This window comes from Macaca mulatta, chromosome 2, assembly GCF_049350105.2.
Source record: "Macaca mulatta isolate MMU2019108-1 chromosome 2, T2T-MMU8v2.0, whole genome shotgun sequence".
In the NCBI taxonomy this organism is placed as follows: Eukaryota; Metazoa; Chordata; class Mammalia; order Primates; family Cercopithecidae; genus Macaca; species Macaca mulatta.
Window position 1 is genome coordinate 139372543 of NC_133407.1, and position 20686 is coordinate 139393228.

At 36.8% G+C, this 20686-nt stretch overlaps 1 pseudogene; it reads right to left on the reverse strand.

The window, feature by feature from the left end:
• Positions 1 to 573: 573 nt before the first annotated feature.
• On the reverse strand, positions 574 to 15417 carry LOC114676150 (small ribosomal subunit protein uS2B-like; annotated as a pseudogene).
• Between the last annotated feature and the right edge of the window lie 5269 nt (positions 15418 to 20686).

Genomic DNA, 20686 nt, shown 5'->3' on the forward strand with positions numbered 1-20686 from the left:
CTTAACACTCGTACCCTCTACCTTACCTCCCCTACTCCAAGCATGGATACTATTATCCAACTTTTAAGTATGAAAAAACTGACGGCTGCTTAGGGCTGAAAGGTTTAAATTAAGGCTATGATTTGGATCCAGATCTGCCTGTTTCTAGAGCATGAGTTTTTCAACATTACAATAGGCTGTCTCCCTCTTCATTGATATCAGAGTAACCTTTTATAAACCATGATGCTGAACATATTCCATTCCGCTGCATAAGTAGATTGCAACTAGTGTAGGCTTAAGTAGAAATTTCTTAGCATGGTATCAACATTTTTAATTACCTGACCCTCACCTGCATTGCTGGCCTGTTCTATTTTCAATCACTTTCTCACTGACTTCTTATATTGCAGGTTAATCTGAAATATATAATCAGCCTGCCTAGAACATGACTCCGTGTCTTGCCTAAGTTCGACTCTCAGGCTGGAAAACCTTCTACGTAAAACTTGTCTTCTTATCCCACACCCTTAGCTATGAAAAGTTTTCTTACCTCTAGGTAGAGCTGGTTCCTCTCTCTTCCAGGCATCTTCACACCTTGTACTAGGCAATGAACTCTTCAACAGGAGGGCCCACTTGTTTTCCACTTTGATATTCTCCAGAATCTATTGTAGAGGCTTGCTCATACTGGGACTAAAAATACAATTTAAAAAATAAAATTAAGCACACTTATTTTCCACAGAAATTCTTGGGTCATTGGCTCCCTGAATAGCCCTACTCCCTTTTTCCATTTTGAAGAAGTATAGTTTTCCAAAATGTTCTTGCTTGACCAATCCAATCAGTTCATTTAGTCAAAGCATTTGCACTGTTTCTAACTTTTCTACCTTAAGAAACATACTTTTGCTCAAGCAGAAAGTTTAGTGCATGTCTCCTTTAATGGATTCCTGCTAAGAGCTAACAACTGGATTATTGAATCTTCTCCTTCAAAACCACTCTTTGACTTATTACAAGATTATTTCTCTCAGTTACATTTGATTCTTTATAGTACTATTTTCTGCCCCTGGCCTTGTTTAAAATTGAATTGTGATGTCTCTTCCCCTGACTTCTCTTTTAAGGCTATTATCATTTACTTCATTTTTCCTTAGGCCTTTACTGGAAAATTTCTGGCTGTAGCACTTTCTTACAATTTCTATTTCTATCCCAGGTTTCTGCTTAAACACAGTGTTGCATTAATAAGGGTCAGGCAAAGTTTCAACAGCATTTAATCTTACACTTTAAATTTTTGTTCACATTTTATGGTCTTGACACATTTACTGTAATAAAGGGAAATCATTAATTCCCTAAGAAACATATGTGTGGAAACTATAGTTTTGCTTTTGATTAACTTCCACATTCATCATTACTTTGCTACTAATTTACCATGTGTTCAAGAGAATGAGGGTGCAAAACATGATTTTTTTTTCTTTGTTTAAAAAGAACTGTCTTAGAAACCAAATGAGGCTAAAAATTTATCTGTGTTTGACTGTCAATGGGGAGATTACTTCTTTTTGAAGTAATCTGTCTCATCCTCATGTTTCCTTTCTACTTAAATACACCATACCATTCTCTACTTTTTTTTGAAGTAAAAGAAAGCTATAACCATACCACTGTCATATTAACTCTGAAAACAGGTTTTTTGTCCGTTATGAAGAGGAAAGAAATTTTAATTTACCTTTGGATTATGGAAGAAAATCGTCTAAAATTTTATAATACCAGCTTCATCTTGAACACTTTTGAATACTAGTGTTATGAAACAAAATCATACTTGAACCTAGAGGTCAAATATCTCACCAATATTGGCAGCAAGCAATGGAATCAAGTAAAGATTTTTTGGCTTTGTTTTGCACTTAGATAATTGACACTAAAGTGGTAGTGACTACCAAAGTTAATGGGAAGGTATCGAAATTATAGTTATAAAATGAGACTCCATGTTCAAAACAGATCACCTCCTATGACGCACACAATTGCAAACCTTTTTTCATAGATCAGTCAATGAAGTCTTCACAAAAACCCAAAGAGGGTTATTTTGGATTTTAGGGGAGGAAAAAACTGAGACTCATAAAGTTAAATAAACTCTCCGCCTTTATTGTATTGTTTTGTTAAATATAGATTTTTATTCTTATTTTTAACAATATAAATATTTGTAGAAAAATTTAGAGAATGCAGAATAAGCTAGAGAAAAATAAACACAATGTATTGCTATCCCCCCAGTTTTCTTAACTATGTATTACATATTTTTGTGTAACCTGCTTTTTTGCTTTAAAATGTCATGACCTTTTCCAGCCATAAGTATTTTATATGTCAGTTTTAATGGTTATAATATTCTCCTCAGTGTTTTTGAGGGTCTTTGAGAGTGCTCAATAAGTAGCACCTGTCTTTTCTACCCAATTCAATTGAAAAATAGACAGCAAGTGGAGAAACAGATTATTACCCTATTCCTAATTAATGCACAATTGTCAGGCACAGCTTACAATGAGAGAAAAAATGGGCTTGCTCACTGCCTCCCTTGGAAGTTTGTTGAGCTGTGAGAAAAAACCACTTCGGGGAAAGCTTAAAGCCAGGGAGCAGGCAATCCCTGCCCTGCACTGACCCTGGATAGAAGAAGGAAGGAAAGAAGCAACTTCCCCAAGCAGAGGAACTTTGATCATGTCTACGCAATACCTGTAACCCACCGACCACTGTAAACCTGGCTGTCCTCTGCTCTAAGGATGAGGAAGTGGTGGAAAAGGAAGCCAGGCAGACTGTGGAAAATGCTACAAAACAAAGGTGAGGAAGGAGGCATTCCCCTGTGATATGTGAATTTCCTATTACTCATTTAATCAATCCCCTATTGTTGTGCACTTAGGTTCTTTCAAAGCAACAATGAAATTAAATGCCTTTGTAATTAATTATTGTGTACATTAAATAAATTTTCTTTAAATGAAACTCTATAAGTAAAATTCCTGGGACAATGGTTTTAACATGTTTAAAGCTTTTGATGCATGTTGCCACATTTTATTCAGGAAAGTTTTGTCAATTTACATTACCACTAGCTGTATAGCATACCCTCATTTATTTTTAATAAGTGTATTTGAACCCAGGCAAGTTGACTCTGGAGCCCAAATTATTAATCTCAAAATCCTGCTAGTTACTAAATAAAATAAAAACTGTAAAATTCATGAAATTTATCTGGCTCCATAAACTTTCAGTGGATAGTTTCTATATCTGTCCATACTGCCTGGGAGTGGAGAATTATAATGGTCATGAAGGTGGCCTTTGGCCTTGGACTCCTCCTGGCTTTGAATTCTGAATTTGCCCTTAACTAGAGCTGTGGCAAGTTATCATAGATGTTCAAGCAACTCTGCTTCTCTCTAAATGAGGATAACAACATTGAACTGGAAGGATTTGGGGAGAGGATTAATAAGCAGTCATGTATACATAAATAGCTTAGCGCAACACCAGGGAATAATAAGCCCTCAATAAATAACTCAAGGTATCCTTTGCAAATACTCTTAATGGAAAAAGAGAATAAACATATACATTAGAGTTCCAGAAAGCATAAACCCAAACCCAGATCCCAAACAAAACTTTCTGTTTCATTTTACAAATTCATGCAAACTTTGCATACTACTCTATGATATACATTTTTTATGTTGTATCTTTTTATAATTTCCCTTAATGTAAGATTATCTTATAAAACAGGTCACCTAGAAATTTAGGAATCAAGTATGTAGTCTCAGTTCATTATTTTAAAAACTTTTAAAGTACTACATTTGAGTATCTCCAGATCAGTGAGTAATGACTTATGTTAGAACATAAAGATAGTACTTTAAAAATTTTTAGTGTTTTGTCTTTTAAATGGACTCTTTTTAAAAGAGCAGTTTTAGGTTCACTTCAAAATAAAGCAGAGCATATAGAATTTCCATTGTCCCATACGCCACTTTCCTCCACACATGCACAGCCTCCCCGACTATCAACCTCCTGCATCAGAGGAGGTGCAGGTGCATGAACATTTGTTAGTCAGTGAATTTACATTGACACATCATTATCACATAGTTTATATTAGGGTTCACTCTTGGTGTTGTACATCCTATGAGTTTTGGCAAATGTGTATAATGACATGTCTCTCCCATTGCAGTACTATACAGAGTAATTTCACTGCCCAAAAAATCCTCTGTGCTCTGCCTATTCATCTCTCCTTCTCTTTAATCCCTGACCACCACTGATCTTCTACTGTCTCCATAGTTTTGCCTTTTTCAGAATGTCGTATGGTTAGAATCATATAATAATGTAGCCTTTTTCGGATTGGTTACTCTCACTAATAGGCACTTAAATTTTCTCCATGTGTTTGTAATGGCTTGGTAACTCAGTTCTTTTTGGCACTAAATAATATTCCATTGTCTAGATGTACCACAGTTTAGCCAGTCACCTACTGAAGGACATCTTGTTTACTTACTAGTTTTGGCAATTTTGAGTAAAGCTGTTATAAACATCCACGTGCAGGGTTCTTTTTTTTTTGTGGACATAAGTTTGCAATTCATTTGGTTATACGTGAAGGAGTACAATTGCTGGGTTGTATTTTAAGAGTATGTTCAGTTTTGTAGGAAACTGCCAAACAGTCCTCTAAAGTGGCTGAACCAATTCTGCACTCCCATAAACAATGAATGAGAATTCCTATTGCACCACATCCTTGTCAGCATTTGGTGTTGTTCATGTTCTGGATTTTGGCCATCTTGATAGATATGTAGTGATATCTTATTCTTGTTTAATTTGCATTTCTCTGCTAACATTTGATTATGGAGCATCTTTAAGTTTGTCATCTGTTTATCTTTGGCGAGCTGTCTGTTCACGTCTTCTGCCCATTTTTAATTGGGTTGTTTGTTTTCTTACAGTTTAGTTGTTTTTATTATTATTATACTTTAAGTTCTAGGGTACATGTGCACAACGTGCAGGTTTGTTACAAATGTATACATGTGCCATATTGGTGTGTTGCACCCATTAACTCGTCATTTATATTAGGTATATCTCCTAATGCTATCCCTCCCCCCACCCCCAACTGCAAGACAGGCCCTGGTGTGTAATGTTCCTCTTCCTGTGTCCAAGTGTTCTCATTGCTCAATTCCCACCTATGAGTGAGAACGTGCGGTGTTTGGTTTTTTGTCCTTGCGATAGGTTGCTGAGAATGATGGTTTTCAGCTATCCCAAATCAACAGAATATACATTCTCCTCAGCACCACATCACACTTATTCCAAAATTGACCACATAGTTGGAAGTAAAGCACTCTTCAGCAAATTTAAAAGAACAGAAATTATAACGAACTGTCTGCCACATCACAGTGCAATCAAACTAGAACTCAGGATTAAGAAAGTCACTAAAAACAACTCAACTACATGGAAACTGAACAACCTGCTCCTGAATGACTACTGGGTACATAATAAAATGAAGGCCGAAATAAAGATGTTCTTTGAAACCAATGAGAACAAAGACACAACATACCAGAATCTCTGGGACACATTTAAAGCAGTGTGTAGAGGGAAATTTATAGCACTAAATGCCCACAAGAGAAAGCAGGAAAGATCTAAAAGTAACACCCTAACACCACAGTTAAAAGAACTAGCGAAGGAAGAGCAAACACCTTCAAGCTATCGGAAAGCAAGAAATAACTAAGATCAGCGGAGAACTGAAGGAGATAGAGACACAAAAATCCCTCCAAAAAAATCAATGAATCCAGAAGCTAATTTTTTAAAGATCAATAAAATTGATAGATCGCTAGCAAGACTAATAAAGAAAAAAAGAGAGAAGAATCAAATAGACGCAATAAAAAAGGATAAAGGGGATATCACCACCGATCCCACAGAACTGAAAACTACCATCAGAGAACACTATAAACACCAATATGCAAATAAACTAGAAAATTTAGAAGAAATGGATAAATTCCTGGACACATACACCGTCCCAAGACTAAACCAGGAAGAAGTTGAGTCCCTGAATAGACCAACAACAGGCTCTGAAATTGAGGCAATAATTAATAGTCTACCAACCAAAAAAAGTCCAGGACCAGACAGATTCACAGCCAAATTCTACCAGAGGTACAAGGAGGAGCTGGTACCATTCCTTCTGAAACTATTCAAATTAATAGAAAAAGAGAGAATCCTCCCTAACTCATTTTATGAGGCCAACATCATCCTGATACCAAAGCCTGGCAGAGACACAACAAAAAAAGAGAATTTTAGACCAATATCCCTGATGAACGTTGATGCAAAATTCCTCAATGAAATACTGGCAAGACGAATCCAGCAGCACATCAAAAAGTTTATCCACCATGATCAAGTGGGCTTCATCCCTGGGATGCAAGACTGGTTCAACATACGCAAATCAATAAACGTAATCCAGCATATAAACAGAACCAAAGACAAAAAACACATGATTATCTCAATAGATGCAGAAAAGGCCTTTGACAAAATTCAACAGCCCTTCGTGCTAAAAACTATCAATAAATTCGGTATCGATGGAACGTATCTCAAAAAAAGAGCTATTTATGACAAACCCACAGCCAATATCATACTGAATGGGCAAAAATGGGAAGCATTCCCTTTCAAAACTGGCACAAGACAGGGATGCCCTCCCTCACCACTCCTATTCAACATAGTATTGGAAGTTCTGGCCAGGGCAATCAGGCAGGAGAAAGAAATAAAGGGTATTCAATTAGGAAAAGAGGAAATCAAATTGTCACTGTTTGCAGATGACATGACTGTATATTTAGAATACCCCATCGTCTCAGCCCAAAATATCCTTAAGCTGATAAACAACTTCAGCAAAGTCTCAGGAGACAAAATCAATGTGCAAAAATCACAAGCATTCTTATACACCAGTAACAGACAAACAGAGAGCCAAATCATGAGAATCAAATACCTAGGAATCCAACTTACAAGGGAAGTGAAGGACCTCTTCAAGGAGAACTACAAACCACTGCTTAACAAAATAAAAGAGGACACAAACAAATGGAAGAACATTCCATGCTCATGGATAGGAAGAATCATTATCATGAAAATGGTCATACTGCCCAAGGCAATTTATAGATTCAATACCATCCCCATCAAGCTACCAATGACTTTCTTCACAGAATTGGAAAAAACTACTTGAAAGTTCATATGGAACCAAAAAAGAGCCCGCATTGCCAAGACAATCCTAAGCTAAAAGAACAAAGCTGGAAGCATCACGCTACCTGACTTAAAACTACACTACAAGGCTACCATAACCAAAACAGCATGGTACTAGTACCAAAACAGAGATATAGACCAATGGAACAGAACAGAGCCCTCAGAAATAATACCACACATTTACAACAATCTGATCTTTGACAAACCAGACAAAAACAAGAAATGGGGAAAGGATTCCCTATTTAATACATGGTATTGGGAAAGCTGGCTAGCCATATGTAGAAAGTTGAAACTGGATCCCTTCCTTACACCTTATACAAAAATTAATTCAAGATGGATTAAACACTTAAATGTTAGACCTAAAACCATAAAAACCCTAGAAGAAAAGCTAGGTAATACCTTTCAGGACATAGGCATGGGCAAGGACTTCACCTCTAAAAGACCAAAAGCAATGGCAACAAAAGCCATCATTGACAAATGGGATCTAATTAAACTAAAGAGCTTCTGCACAGCAAAAGAAACTACCATCAGAGTGAACAGGCATCCTACAGAATGGGAGAAAAATTTTCAATATACTCATCTGACAAAGGGCTAATGTCCAGAATCTACAAAGAACTCGAACAAATTTACAAGAAAAAAACAAACGACCCCATCAAAAAGTAGACGAAGGATATGAACAGACACTTCTCAAAAGAAGACATTTATGCAGCTAACAGACACATGAAAAAATGTTCATCATCACTGGCCATCACAGAAATGCAAATCCAAACCACAACAAGATACCATCTCACACCAGTTAGAATGGTGAACATTAAAAAGTCAGGAAACAACAGGTGCTGGAGAGGATGTGGAGAAATAGGAACACTTTTACACAGTTGGTGGTACTGTAAACTAGTTTGACCATTGTGGCAGACAGTGTGGCGATTCCTCAAGGATCTAGAACTAGAAATACCATTTGACCAAGCCATCCTATTACTGGGTATCTACCCAAAGGGTTATAAATCATGCTACTATAAAGACACATGCACACATATGTTTATTGTGGCACTATTCACAATAGCAAAGACTTGGAACCAACCCAAATGTCCATCAATGATAGACTGGATTATGAAAATTTGGCACATATCCACCATGGAATACTATGCACCGATAAAAAACGATGAATTCATGTCCTTTGTAGGGACATGTATGAAGCTGGAAACCATCATTCTCAGATATACATTTTTATGTTTAAAAATAATGTTTGAAATTACTTATTAGGATTTTTTTTTAAAGTGTGCTACCTAAATCCTTGGTTAATGGTCCAGATGATGTAGCACTGAATATACATCCGAATAGAAAAACTGGGTTGCAAAATGCAATCTGCATACAGTCATAGAATTTGACTGATTTGCTCATAAATAGGACAAAGAGTGTTAAGGTAGGAAAAATGTTGGTAGCATTTATTAGGCTTTTTCTGTGTAGTGGGCTTAGATGGTGTCATATATCCTTGCCTTTTACTTCTTTAAGTGTTGGATAATAGTAACTCCCAGCAGCTTGGCTGGTAGGGTTTGTACCTCTTCCCTCCACCCCTATAAGACACCCATTCTGGGGGTAGACCATGGCCAATGACTCACCAGCAAGGCTCTGCCTCTAGGTGGTGCTGTGGTGCAGTTCTTCCTGAGCTCCTCCTGTCCCTGTGATTAGACTGAAGCTAGCGTCTCCTGCCCTATCCTGCTTCCTTCGTCCTTACTCTCCTGAAAGAAACTTCTCTTCCCAGCCTACCCCTGAGGGGGAAAAAATTACATGAACCAGAATCCTCCACTCAGACTGTGCTTTTAGGGAACCCTAAATATAGAGATTTATTAAACAGAATGTGGTAAACTTCATAGAAAAGAAAAAAAAAACTGAGAATTTTAAAATTTGTAATCAGAGTAATTTAAATGCCCAGATTTTTTTTTTAATTGTTAAAGCGTTTTTGAGCATTGTCTAACCCAGCGTTTCAAAATGTAGTAATGAACTTCTGGTGGTGTATGAAATGGTTTTAAATAACAGTTCCCTTTAGTTTCTAAAGTTTTGTGTTTATCTGAATATCAGTTAGACAAAACTGATGTTTGTCTATGTATGTGTATATGTGTATATGTGTCTATATAGACACACACACAGCTGGCACAACAAAGGTGTGATTTCATGTTTATGATCGCTAAAGAGCAAGAAAAGTTGAAAATTATAGTATGTATAATCGATTTTAAAACATTAATTATAGATACCAATTGGATACAGCAAATATATTAACGTTATGTATTGCTGGCTAAAATTTTAGGAAACTGATCCCTTATAAGTACAGATAAGGTTCTACTTATCTGTACTTGTTTAACTCTTAGAAAACTAGAACATATTTCTGAATCCTGAGTGAGCGAAGCACACTGAGGGATGCTCAATTGTATTTAGTTGCCATGTGGCAGCGCTGTTCAGTCATGGTTACAGCCAGGAAATCCTGGCAAACACTAAGCGATGGCCTCCCTGAAATTGCATGGTGTTATGGTCCCTTTCTGATTAGGTCGTTCCCACCATCTAGGCTTCAAAGTGCTCTTGGTGCCTGTTTTCTAAGCTGTTCCTGCTGCCTGATGTCACCTAGTCTAAACACTTCCAACAGATCCCCTCAACTCTGCATAGAAAAGTCACATCTGGTTCCTGCATCTTGAAACCATGAATCCTAGCTGTTGCAATCCAAACTCCTGTTTTTAAAAAGTTTCACTCTGCTCTACTTTAGAAAGTAATACATATTATTTTAATTAGGTTCTGATAAAGCTTTTCCATGTACCATATTAATATTTTTAAAAACCCAAGCTTTTCTAAGTGGATGTGCCGCTAATGCCCGTAATTCTGACATTAGAGGTTTGAGATTTTTGCCTTTGTTTATTAAGTAACAAAATCCATCCTGATTTGTGATAATATGCTGTTAATAAAATATGTAAAATTTGCAAACAATGTAAAAAAAATAAGAGGTTGGAATTAAATGTGGTTTCAATGTAGAGGCCAGTGTAAAGGATAGAAATCTTGTAAATAGCAAGGCTGGCAAAGGCTTAGTGGCCTGCTTCTGTCATGGGGACTTCCTCTTTTGAGTCGTTTGGAATGAAGTATAACATTCTCTATCTTCCCCAGAAATCAAGTGTGTGCTTTTCCATCCCTTTTTTTCAGACATAATTCACTAGGAAAAAAAAATCTGTATGTCACTCTGCAGAACCTAGGACACAATATTTACTCATTCTGATTAAGTGCACTAATGAGACCTTCATGTTGTCGTTCAATCCAGTGATTTTCTTTATAGAATTGTTTACGCATACACATATGTTTATGTACTTTTGTGAGTCTAAGGATGCCTTGTGGAAAGGCAACTTTAAATGACATTAAGTTCTAAAGATTTTCCTGATCCACAAAAGGTCAAAAACTGCTGGAAAGTATGGAAAATTTATGAAACAGAAGATTGAGAAAAAAAATTGGGAAAATTATATTGTTCCTTGTAAAATAGAAAACCTTAAAAATAAAACAGATTTTAGACTAACAGATTTGTATTGATAATTATTACCTATTTGTTAACTTCTCAAAACTATATCTTAACCAAAACCAGTATCTTACAAGCATCACTATCCTAAACAGAATTTCTGTTCAACATTTTCTAAACCATGATTATTAAAAAATATTGTGGTTATATATATAAAATAAAATTTAGCATTTTCAGAATTTTCACCCAAATGGTTTAGTGGCATTAAATACATTTAACTGTTGTACAACCATCAGCACTAGCCTCATCATCTCACACTGAAACTCTACTCATTAAACAGTAACTTCCCATTTCTTCCCTCTCCCCAGCCCCTGGTTGACCTCTATTCTGCCGCCTGTTTCTGTGATATGGCTACTGAAGACACCTCATATAAGTAGAACCATGTGATATTTGTTTTCTGTGCCTGGCCAAACCACCATTATTTTAATTATATTAAATGGGGTCCAAGACAGCAAGCATTTATCTTACTTGCCATTTGACTTTAGCACCTGGACTACTGCCTGACACATCATGGTTTTCAAAAATGTACATAGAAAAGAGCATCCACATAATCTAGTTCATGCATTTTTAGTACTCTCATGGTGTCTTGTAAATTTTGAAAATTCAAATGACATAGATATTAAGAACACAGTCTTTGGCTTCAAACAGACATGAGTTCCAGTTCCAGCAATGTCACTTACTAGATGTGTGACTTTGGACACATATCTCATTCTCTCTAAGATTCGCCTATCTCATATGAAAATTGAGGAATTCAATGGATCTGACTCAGATATTGCTATTAGGATTAGGTGAAGTAATGACTCCAACAAGTCAATAAATACTTATTAAATGCTTATTATAAGTCAGGCAGTGCTTTAGGTACTTGGTGGGCTATAGTAATTAATGCAGAGAAAGCCCATGCCTTCATTGAGTTTACAGGGCCTGGCACATAGTAAGTGCTCAATAAATGTTAATCATAACGATCCCTGGTTAGCCTTATTTGGCCCTGAGTTTGGGGAAAAAACAAAAACAAAAAAACTGTTAACCTTATTTCCATGTTGCTTAAGAGTCTTTGGAAGAACAGCTTAAAACTACTCAGTGGTTCTTCCTTCCCATTCAGTGGCCAGAGCAGTGGGAGCTGCAGATCAGGTGTCCATGGCAGGCTGAGTGCTCTGCTCCAGTCCTACGTAGGGACCTGCTAAACAGGCATACAGGGCACCTGCCACCTTCAGACCAGTTTGCAATCCGAGGCTGAGCAGCAGTGCAATTGGAATCTGGAAGAGTCTAATAACCCTGAAATTCCTTCATGGTAACAGCTTTGTCAGCAGCAGCAGCCTGCTCTTCCTTTTCAATCTCTTCAGGTTCTCTAGATGTAGGGATCAGACATGACTTTCCAAGAGTGTTCCCAGGAGACGGTGCCATGCATGTGCAGAACTTCTCACGCTGCTAATAAAGACATGCCCAAGACTGGGTAATTTATAAAGAAAGAGGTCTAATTAACTAACTGTTTGGCATGGCTGGGGAGGCCTCAGGAAACTTACAGTCATGGCAGAAGGGGAAGCAAGCACATCCTTATTCACATGGCAGCCGCAAGGAGAAGAGCAGAGCAAAAGGGGGAAAAAGCACCACTGACTATCAGGAGAACAGGATGTGAGAAACCTCCCCCCAATTCAATTATCTCCCACTGGGTTCCTCCACGACATGTGGGGATTATGGGAACTACAATTCAACATGACATTTGGGTGGGGACACAGCCATCTCATATCAGCATCCACCACATCAAACCCACTAAGTGAGCTACCTTTTTACTGTGTGGGAGGAAAACATCCACAAAGCACAGAGAAGAATATGTGTTTCACAAAGTAAGGGTAGTCAGGTTAACACAAGATGCTTCTGTGAGAGGCTGGTTATCAGCCCTGAGAGCAGTAACCAGAAGCCGGGCTCCCAGAAGGCTGCCTGGATCTGGTTAGTGAGGATTTCAGTAGTGAAGTGACCAGCAATAGGAGTGGCTTCAGTGGCAGCAGCGAACTTCAGCACAGCCCACTGGCCAAGATTCCTGGACGATCTGACATTGACATCAGCAGGGTTTTGAAGGGCAACAATGGAATAAGCTGTCAGCAGAAGTTTCTCCCAGGTCCTCTTCAGATTTAGGATGTACATGCCCTCAGTTTTCCTTTTATAGATGTACTGTTCCATTTGGAAGGGTTGGTGCCACCTAAGCAGGTTCCTGCTACAAGAAACTAGAGGACATCCTCCTCCTTCATTTGCAGGACATCAAGGACTCCAGACATTCTGAAAGTTTCCATTTAAGTTACCATGGGAACCCAGAACAACACATGTGGAACCCTGTCTGGATAGTGCAGAAAGCTAAACCTGCTTTATTATATTCAACACATTTTCAAATTTCCAGCATTTTCATCCTACCTTTAAAGATAGTAAAGAAGTCAGAATATTTTTTAAGTATATAAAAGTAAATAATTACCTTATTAATCAGACAAGACTTTACTATAAAATCAAATACTTCAGAGTTGATAATATTGAATATTAACACAGTAAAAAGGCATCAGGATGAGTTCTTTTATGGAGAGGTCCTAAAAATATATAATATTGAAGTGTCTGTGTGACACAGGTAAGTTACATTGCACTCAGAAGTGTTGGAAATTCTTTGAGAGATTGGTTTATATTTGAGAACTTGAATGAGTCTAAGATGGCCCTCATCTTCTTCTAGAAAAGAACAAATGTGAAAGAAGACCTCTATTATTTCTTTAGGTCTTACTGAGATTCCTTTTTTTTTACAAGAGGATGTGAATTTTCTGTAATAACATCACACTTCACGTTGGATCACTAGGTAGTTATGGGCTAATCTAGGGCTGAGGGAGAGATTTTTATGACATGCTTTATAATAGACTTTCAGTGTTTTTCAGAAAGAAAATCCCACTGAGGATACAAAGTTTATATTTTTCTTTGACTGTAACACATCACAATAAAGATGATACTCTGCTGATATTTGAGATCCATGTTACCTGCAGGAAAACTTAAAGTGTTTTGTTCTATGTGACTGTGACACTATGTCTAAGAATGCTAAGGTGGAGAAAAATGGAGATTTAGGTAATATTTATACAGAGAAGAAAGAAATTTTAAGCTCATAGTCCAGAAGTGAACTGATAATTCTTGTCCAGTACTTTTTTTTTTAATTTTTTAATTTTTTTAATTCCTTGAGTCTCCTCAGTTTTACATGATTTTGACACTGTTTACAATTCTACATTATCTCTCCTCGTCTTTTGATTTGAATTAAAAGTAATTTAGGATAATTTCAGTTTATCTAAAATTAATAAACCTAATTCTTTACCTGCTAAAAAAAATTGTTCTTTGTCTTCCATAACCTGTCCCTCTGTAATTAATAATTTTACATGTTAAGGTCCAGATATTTGGTCAAACACTATTTTGAATTCTGCTGTGAAGGAATTTTAAGATGATATTAACATGTAAATTAGTGGACTTTGAGTGAAGCAGATTAACCTCCATAATCTAGGTGGGCCTCATTTCATCACGGGAAGACCTTAACAGAAAAAAAAAAAAAAAAAAGACTGACCTCTCCTAACATCTTTCTCTCCTGAGGAAGAGGGAATCTGGCAGCAGACTGCCTTAGACTTGAGCTGCAACATTCATTCTTCCCTGGGTCTCCGGTTTGCTGGTCTATCCTGCAGATTTTGGACTTACTAGCCTCCGCACTCACATAAACCAATTTCTTAAAATAAATCTATTTATCTTTCTCTCTGCCTCTTTCTCCATCCATTCATCCATCTGTCTACACATTTTTAATTGTTTCTTTTTCTCTGGAGAATCTTGACTGATGCACCATCTGTTTATCAATCACTCTTGAAACAGAAAATTCTACCTAAGTATGCACCTTGACTGGAAAGAGTTTTTGCCAAGTCCGTACTGTACCTAATTCAGGCATATTTAGAAGCATGGCTGTGGCGGGAGGGCGGGGCAGGGAAACAGCAAGATTAAAACACAGAGATATATTATATATCCTAACTCTACAAGGATGTTTCTGGCGTTACTTATGTGTTTATTAAGGTTTTTCTTCTCTTCTTCCACACTATTTTCTTATAGTTGACATATGGTAATATAGTAAGAAAAAATACACATGTATTTCTTCTTGCAATATATATTCGTTGGGATGTTTAACACTGAGTGTCAACCTGATTGGATTGAAGGATGCAACGTATTGATTCTGGATGTGTCTGTGAGGGTGTTGCCAAAGGAGATTAACATTTGAGTCAGCGGACTGAGAAAAGCAGACCCACCCTTAATCTGGGTGGGCACAATCTAATCAGCTGCCAGTGTGGCCAGAATAGCAGGCAGGGAAACGTGAAAAGGCTAGACTGGCTTAGCCTCCCAGCCTACATCTGTCTCCCATGCTGAAAATCGGACTCCAGATTCTTCAGCTTTGGGACTCAGACTGGTTTCCTTGCTCCTCAGCTTGTAGACAGCCTACTGTGGGACCCTGCAATAGTGTGAGTTAATACTACTTAATAAATTCCTTCAAATATATATATATATTATATATATATATATAGCAATATATATGTATATTGCAATGCATACATATATACATATGTATGTCATTACAATTTTATATACTTATGTATGTATATTATAATTTATATATTGTATATACACATATATGTACATATTACACATGCATACATACCTGTACATGCATGTATTGTATACATACCCGTACATGCATGTATTGCAATCAGATGAAAGCACACACTCTTTCAGTCTAATAAAGGCAAATGGTAGCAAAAAATTAACCTCACTGTTAAATTTCCAATTATTTTCTAGATCCTCTAGCTCAGGAGCAGCAAAGGGTTACAAAGAAACAAAATCCTATGTGGGAGACAGAATATGAGGAGACAAGAGAGCTAGCCTCACAAAAGATGTTTTCTCCTGGCCCTTGAGAATAGTAACTTGAAAGGAGAATAGGAATGAACAGAATAAGCTAAATAAACCATACTGGATTTCTTTCATTCTGGAGATGAAGTTTTGTTTGGAATATTAGGATTTAACCTGAAATTAAAAAGTAAAATAAAGGTTATTTCCCTGGATTCCAGTTAGTTGTGATTAACTAATAACAAAGCCATTTGGTTGTAGACAATGTCATTTATCACTTTCATGACAAATGATGACAATTTGGAATCATGCAACTGTAAATGTATGCTTGATAGAAGATACAGTGGTGAAGAAATCAGTTCTGGCTTTCAAGATCCTTATGAAACTCATGGCGTCCTGCTATTTATTACAATCATTTGCATCCCTCTTATCCCCTATTTTTGGAGTTCTAGCTCATTGCAGTCTAAGGACAGTAAATTATATATATTCATACATCACACAATGTTAAGCAGATACCACACACACACACACACACAGAGACACAGCTGTATAATTTTGCTATTGATACAAAAATGCTGCAAAACCAATCCTCTCAAACCGAGTCGCTTAAAGCATGATCAAATGTCATTTTTCATACATCTCTGGATCAGCTGTGGGTGGACTGGTCTGTGGCTGGGCTGGATAGCTCTGCTGATCTATGCTGAGCTTGGCTGGGCAGTTTGATTATGTCTCTTTTACTCCAAGCAGGATAACTTGACGTTTTCTCCTCACAGAGACAGAGGTACTAGGAAAACGAGCTCCATCAGTCAGACATTTCAAGCTTCTGCTGTGTCATTCTAACAACTTCACATTGGCCAAGGCAGATCACATGACTGTGTCCAACGTCAAGGAGGTGGAAGGTGTTGCAAAGTCACAGAACAAGGTTTCAATGTCTAATTCCACTGCTTTGCGGGGAGAAGTAAGGGGTTGAAAGAATCTACCACAAATATACTTCAAGAATTTAAAGTGCACACATGTTTCTTCAAACTCTGTGTATGTTTATGGATTCTTTAGAATAACTTTAAAAAGCAAGAATTTTGGCTTTTGTTATTACATTGAGTAGCCGATATTCAAAGACATCAATATAAGAACCACCTAGCTTCATTTAATGAAAATTAAAAGCAGTATACTCCATGAAAAATGAAACAACTTTTGTAGGAATGCTACAATTCAGAGTGGTGTAGAGGGAAAAATTGTTCTTATGCCCCTCCTAGCATGCATTAGGATTTTCTTTATGTGAGAGTTTTCTTCATAGTGAATGCAGATCAAGAAAGACTATATTCACAGCCTTTAGGGGGATGTACTAGAGAAAATGCACTCTTTATACCTAGTAACTCAATTTTCCACCTTACTTTGTGTACTACACATCTGGCAAGAGCAGACAGTATGACTTAGTCAAGTCAAAGGACCTAAAAAAAACCCTTCTGTAACTAAATGTCATCTTAAGAGTTATAACTTTTGATTCCTAAGGGAAAAATATAATTGTTTTTATTTGTAAAATAGATAGCACCTTACATGCATTAAAATTTTTACTAAGGATTTTCACAAACATATCTGGTCAGATATTCCTACAATATCATTAATGTAGCCAGAGATTTGTTCATTTCACAAGTGAAGAAATAAAAGCTCAAGTCAACGAAATAAAGCCTTGATCTTAATATATGTAATAGTAAGGATGTATTTGACAGCAACTAACGAAAAATCTGATTGACGTGGTTTTAAACAATAAAAAGAATTTATTATTGCATGTGAACTGAAGCCCACAGGTAGATTGGGATAACCCTTGGTTTAATAAGAGCTTGGCTTTTCAGCGATTGTCATAGGTCTTTCTTTTTTCATACTTTGACCACATCCACAAAATGTTGCGCAGAACTGAGATTGTGTGCATGCATCTCTGAATCGGAGTACTGAGCTTCCTGCTCTTGGAATCATTCCTGACCCAGTCTCAAGGGCTGTGGAATTCTAGGTGGTGATTGATTGGTGCCTGGATTACACAAACCAATCCCTGTGTCTGTGAACTCATGGAGCACATTTTACCCAAGGTCTACCCCTTGGTGCTAGAGAAGAAGACCCTCACCCACCTTTGAATGAGCACTACATACAAAATAAAATCTGAGGATTCAACCAGAGAAGACGGGGAAGGGAGAGTTTTAAAGCTCATAAATAACAGGTGTAAGACTAAAATCTGGTCTTTGTACCCCTTCCTCAGTGATCTTTCCTCTCTAAGATAGTGTATCCTATGTTAATTAACACACATTTTGTAAAGGGTTGTTTTATAAATCTTACCTCCTTTCTGCATTATGTGGATAGTAAGATGGAGAATGTTCCTTATTATAATAAAGAGTGATAACTCAGCTAATATTCTTATTTCTTCACCCCTCATTGAGATTTTCTATGAAACATCATTTGGAGAACATTTCTTATTATAATGAAGAGTTATAATTCAGCTAATATTCTAATTCCTTTACCTCTCATTGAGATTTTCTATGAAACATCAGTTAAAGCAAAAGCCTAGCCACTTCTAGGATACTGTATTAAAATACTATCGTATATTCTGACACATTCAGATGTAATTGTTTACTTGTCTTTTTTGCTGACAAAATTCCTGCATCAATGTAAGTGGCCATTTATTTTTGATTCACGTAGACAAATGCTTAGCTCTTTAATGGGAGCTTGATTTGAAAGACACATCAAATTGTACATTATAGAGCCATTTCCCCTGAAGATTGCTCCTCCATGTCAGCAAATGCACATTTGCTTAGGAATAAATCACGAAAATGTTTATGGCTACATATATGTTATATATGAAACATTGTTAATGGCTACCATCTTTGCGCCAACATGGTTTTATGCTGGACAATTTGAGGACAATTTCCAGTCCAAAGATTTTGGTCATTTTTCAGAGGCTCCATTATATTTTCCAGGCTACTTAGAATACCATTTAGTAAATTGCTGCCTCAGGGCACTAGATGATGATTTTATCATTTAAAGAGTTAATATACTTAAATTGCCTGACAACTAAAATGCCTAATTACACACACACACACACACACACACACACACACACACAGAGAGTGAGAGAGAGAGAGAGAGAGAGACAGAGAGACAGAGTGAGAGCCTACCCTAACTTCAGACACTACGTTTCACTGTAGGTCAGACCTAGGGTCCCCAAGCCACAATAGAATGATAATAGTTTAGTTTTCAACACTGAAAGGACTCCAGATACCGTGTTATCAAACTTCTTCATTATAAGGGAAAGAAAAGCAAGTCAAAGGACCTACGTGATTACCAGCTTCTCTAATATTTTGGAGGGATATAGCTATCAGAACTATAAAAATAAGCATAATTTGAGGAGTAATTGTCATTCCTTCTTTTCATAAAATAACATGCTTCCAAATTATGTTTGAAGGCGGAAGACTGATAATTCATGGACAAGGCGAAGCTGTCTAAAATTGATCATTGTTGTAGAAGACAGCAGCATTTCATACATTTCTCTGTGTTGTTTTTAATCTCATTTAGCTTCCCAAAAGAAGGTGTAGTTATTGCATAGGTTATAGCTCTCAGGTAAAAAAAGATCCAAATGTCTTTTAAAACAATCTATTAAGGGGTGACTACGTCAGGCAGTAATTGGCTGATTGAGTTTTGGTTTAATATTACACCTTGCCCCTAGCATCCACTCCTGCTGTCTCTAGGCACTGTCCTTTTCTTTCACAGATTTGACATTTTCTTTTGACCTTAACTTCTTAATGTTCCTTCATTTTCTAAATGCTTCATTTTTCATGCTTGCAAAAATGGAGTCTCTTATATAAGGACACCTGTCATGCTGTCAGTTCATAGTAAAACCAGCACCGTAACCTAGACATCACGCTTCTCCTCTGGTTACAGTCATTTTATATAATAAGATTTAAAACAATAAAGTTAGTGTCATTACTCTGTCTCAAAATTCAAGTTTTTCAGCTTCTTTTCTTCCAAACATTTCTTTTATTTTAATCTATAAGTCTTATTTCTCTTATCACTAAAAATACATACATCAAAATAAATAAAAGCTTTCTTCTCCAATTACCTACCTAGCTAATTCTCTTTCTGCTTCATTTACGTCCTACATTATTAATCAACGTTCTCTTCCTTTTTTGCTTATTCATTTATGCCTGACCAACCTCCTCAAACCAGTTCCATTGAGTCACTAATAGTCTTTTATTTCTCAGACCTAATGGATGCTTTTCTATCCTTGAGTTACATTATCTCCTTTGTGAAACATTCTCACTTTTAGAAAGAGTATGTTTTCTTGGTTTCTCTCCTACCTCTTTGACTAAACTTCTTTAGCTTCTGTCTCCCCTACCCCTGCCAAGCATACCCTGTAGATAGTTTTGTATCCTACAATTCTTTGTATGTTTAATCTTCTTTCTTACTTCTCTGCCCCCTATATACCTATGACTTCAGAGTCTATGTGCCTTCACCAGTGCTTCTCAAACTGAGTAATTTAGCCCCCAAGGATCTATCTGGAGACATCTTTAGTCGTCACTACTGGAGGATGGGTTGGGGATGTTACTGCCATATGGTATGTAGAGTATGGATGCTCTAAACATCCTGGAGTGTACAGGACAGCCTCCTATAACAAAGGAATACTAAGCTAGAATGACAATAGTGCCACAATAGAAAAACTCTTCTCTAGACCATACTATTCTTCAATTCCCAAATTATATTGACTTGCTTAGTTGATGTCTTTACAACAAACAGAAAGATGTTTCACAGAGGCTTTGAATGAAACATTTCTATAAATAAATCAAACATAATTTGCGACCAAACAATTCATTTTCCCATGTTGTCTTGTCTTAGATAATGAACTTTCCTTTTAACTCCTTCTGAGTATATGACACATCCATCTTCTCCACTGGAAAATTCTTATTTAATATTATAACGGTAATGTCCTCTGATTTCTTCTTTTTGTGATGCCATGTATAATCAATACTATATGACCTTTTATATACTTTGGTCACCTTCTTTGATGAGACAAGGGATGTATTCAGAGGCATGATATGGCTGTCACTCACATACTTACTTATATGTGTA